Raw genomic sequence first — 4,125 nt, forward strand, 5'->3', positions numbered from 1 at the left:
GTTATCTCATTTAATTTTCAATTATTGTTTCTGCACTTTATAGTTTCTTTTGCTGTGTTTACAAAAATAAAAAATTTTAATTCATCAAATAGAACAAGAAATTAATTGACTGGTAATTGATAAATCAGTCCTTGAGGACGATACTTGGTTTTACCATTTTATTACGAATTGTGACTGTGTGCACTTGCATAGCAAAAATATCACAACAATTGATTTCCCTTGTAATGCAACAAAGTTTATGGATTTTTCTTCTTCATACATGTCTTTCACCTTTAATACCTTGTATTTTGGATTGTTAGATAATATTACATTTTGTTCTTCATTTTGCAAAACATAATATTATTTGTGTAAGATGTGTCATTAAATTGTATACATCCAATGCTTAGAACAAAAATATTATGATTTTTTTTGCTATTTCATTAGGTTGATTCACATATAACCACATGGGATCAACTTTATAATAAATTCTTGTTGAAATCTTTTCCTATGTCTAAAATTGATAGTCTAAGGAGAGAAATCTCCAAGCTTTTCAAAAAGATAGTGCAGAGTTTTATGAATGTTGGGAAAGATTTTAAGATTTATTATTAAAATGTCCTCATCATGGTTTTGAAAAATGGAGATTCGTAAAATATTTTTATGATGGTATGACTCCCTCTAATCGTCAAATGATTCAATCTATGCATACTAGAAATTTTTTATAATTTCAAGGGCAAGAGGCTTGGGACGCCCTTGAAGATTTATCTTTCAATTCATAGCAATGGAATTATTTTGATCCTAGGTCTAGGTCAACTAATTCACCAAAAAAAGGAGGAAGATATGAAGTAAAATATGAATTAGACTTAAGAAATCCTTAGACAAATTAGTGAGAAAAGTAGAAGCCTTAGCCATAAGCCAAACTATAAATTCTCCAATGCAACCAAGAAAAAATGTTTGTTCTATATGTTCTAGTCCTTGCCATAATGCCCAATCACGTCCTTCCTACAAAGAGGCCTTTTCTGAGGAGGCCAATGCTCTTCATGCTTATGGGAAACCAAATGATTGCCCATTTTCATCCACTTATAATCCAAATTGGAGAAACCATCCAAACTTTTCATGGAGACAAAACCAATCTCCAATGAATCAAGGGCACCAATACAACACACAAAACCAAACTTATGCCCCACAAAATCAACCATATCCTCAACAAAGGAAACCTTCCTTAGAAGATACTTTATAACAATTTATGCAATCCACTTAACAAATCCTACAAAATCGGTCTCAATCATTTATAAAACTCGAGACACAAGTAGGAAACTCGCTACTGCTTTAGTCGATAGAGAAAAAGGAACATTTCCTAGTCAACTTATCCCAAATCCAAAAGGTAAATATGAGATAGGAAAGTCTAGTCATAATGGAGAAGCCAAATCAATTTCAACTCTTAGGTCCGGAAAGAACATTGTCAAACCCGATTACATACCCGAGGCTGAAGAAGAAAAAGAAAAAGAAAAGAGTCAACCTTCTAGTTATAATGCCAACCACTCTTCAAAAGAGGATACTCCAATCCATCCTTTCACTCTCGAAGCCCCATTCCCACAAAGATTACTTCCAATTAAAAAAGACGACCAATATAAGGACATCTTAGAAGTTTTTAAGCAAGTCAGTATCAATATCCCTTTCTTAGATGTCATTAAACAAATTCCCGCCTACTTTAAATTTTTATAGGATCTTTTTACTATAAAAAGAAACACTAATGTTCCTATAAAGGCATTTTTAATTGAACAAGCTAGTTCCATGATTCAATATAAAAGTCTTGTTAAATATAAAGATATTGGGTGTCCCACAATTCCATGCATTATTGGTGATCATTTTATTAACAAGACTTTACTTGATTTGGGTGCTAGTGTGAATTTATTGCCTTATTCTGTTTATAAGCAACTTGATCTTGGTGAACAAAAACCTACTTCTATAACTATTCAATTAGCTGATCATTCTATGAAAATTTGTAGAGGCATTATAGAAGATGTTTTGATAAAAATTGATATATTTTACTTTCCTTTTGACTTCATTGTTCTTGATACTCAACCTGTGCAACATGTGCATGCTCAAATTCCTATCCTTTTAGGTAGATCATTCTTATCTACATCTAATGCAATCATTAACCGTCGTAATGGCATTTTAAAATTATCTTTTGGAAATATGGCTATTGAATTGAATGTATTTAATATTGCTAAATCTATTAAGTGTGAGGAAATGCATGAAGTTAACATGATTGAGAATATTTTTGAAGAAGATGGAAATGACTTGCATGACTTTTGTGAAAAATATTTTGGTATGTGCTTACATGTTGATGATTCTATGAATGATGTGAACCTTTTTCATCCTTAGAGAATATTCAATCAATTTTTGAGTCTCCAAAGTTAGACATGAAACCTTTGCCAGAAAATTTAAAATATGCTTTTTAGGAGAGTCTGAAACCTTACCTATTATCATAGCATCCGCCTTAGATAAATAACAAGAAGATCAATTTTTAGATGTCCTTAGAAAACATAAAGAAGCCATAGGTTGGACCATTGGAGACATTAAAGGAATTAGCCCATCCATATGTATGCATAGAATCCACCTAGAAGAAAATTCTAAGACCTCTTGGGAATGTCAAAGAAGGCAAAATCCAAATATGAAAGAAATAGTTAGAGAAGAGGTCAATAAACTATTAGACGTAGGTATCATTTACCTTATTTCTGATAGTCAATGGGTTAGTCAAGTTCAAGTTGTGCCTAAGAAGTTTGGGATACTGTTGTTGAAAATGAGAAAAATGAATTAATCCCTAGTCGAGCACAAACGGGGTGGAGAGTGTGCATAAACTATAGAAAGCTAAATAATGTTACTAGAAAAGATCACTTTCCATTACCCTTTATTGATCAAATGCTTGAACGTTTAGCTGGACATGCATCTTATAGCTTTCTTGATGGGTATTCAGGATATAACCAAATCCCCATTGACCTAGAAGATCTAGAAAAGACTACATTTACATACCCTTTCGGGACTTTTGCCTATCGTCGCATGCCTTTTGGATTATGCAATGTACCTGCGACTTTTCAAAGGTGTATGATTTCATTTTTTCTGACATGGAAGAAAGATTCCTTGAAGTATTTATGGATGATTTTTCTGTGTTTGAATCTTCCTTTGATGAATGTTTGCACCATCTTTCTCTTGTCTTGATTCGTTGTAAAGATTACAACCTTATGGTTAAAAAAGGAATTGTTTTAGGACATGTGATTTTGCCTGAGGGAATGGAAGTTGATAAAGCTAAAGTTGATCATATTTCAAAACTCCCCCCCCACCTAAAACTGTGAAAGAAATTAGATCATTCTTAGGCCATGCTAGTTTTTATAGAAGATTTATAAAAGACTTTAGCAAAATTTCCCGGCCTTTATGCCATTTACTTGGAAAAAAAAATGCTTTTGTATTTCATAATGATTTCCATGTTGCCTTTGATAAATTAAAAAAATCTTTTGACTACTGCACCCGTTATTCGACCTTCTGATTGGAAAATACCTTTTGAAATAATGTGTGATACTTCTGATTATGCTATAGGTGTTGTCTTAGGACAAAGACTTGAAAACATACCTCATGTAATTTACTATGCTAGCAAAAATTTAAATGATGCTCAATTAAATTATTCCACAACCGAGAAAGAATTGATTGTTGTTGTTTTTGCATTGGAGAAATTTAGGTCTTATCTATTAGGATCTAAAATTATTGTCTATTTTGATCATGCTGCATTAAAATATCTATTGTAAAAAAAGGATGCTAAATCTCGTTTAATCCGTTGGATCCTTATTGTTGACGGTAAGAACTCATGAACGGAATATGGATGGAAAACTCAAAAACTTAAATCAGTATCTAATGAACACAAATGAACTTATAGCGATTTGAAGGAAAATTGTAAGTAAAAATAGAAAGAAAACTCGTATATTGCTCTTAGATTAATCTGATCTTACAAGAATTTTTCCAACCACTTTGATTGAGGGGTCAAGATCAATTTATAGTGGAGCTCTAATGGCTCATGATACATTGTGGTCTCGGGGGATCATATAGTACATGGGTACATCGTCAGTGTGGTGGCATAGGTAGTAGTGGTGCAGA

The 4,125-nt window shown here is 32.5% G+C and overlaps 1 non-coding gene across 1 annotated transcript; it reads right to left on the reverse strand.

Annotated features, from left to right (window-relative positions):
• Positions 1–501: 501 nt before the first annotated feature.
• On the reverse strand, positions 502–607 carry LOC133799015 (small nucleolar RNA R71). The gene has a single exon (XR_009876224.1). It is a non-coding gene; the product is annotated as a small nucleolar RNA R71 (small nucleolar RNA).
• Positions 608–4,125: the final 3,518 nt, after the last annotated feature.

The sequence above is a fragment of the Humulus lupulus genome, chromosome 8, assembly GCF_963169125.1.
Source record: "Humulus lupulus chromosome 8, drHumLupu1.1, whole genome shotgun sequence".
NCBI lineage: Eukaryota > Viridiplantae > Streptophyta > Magnoliopsida > Rosales > Cannabaceae > Humulus > Humulus lupulus.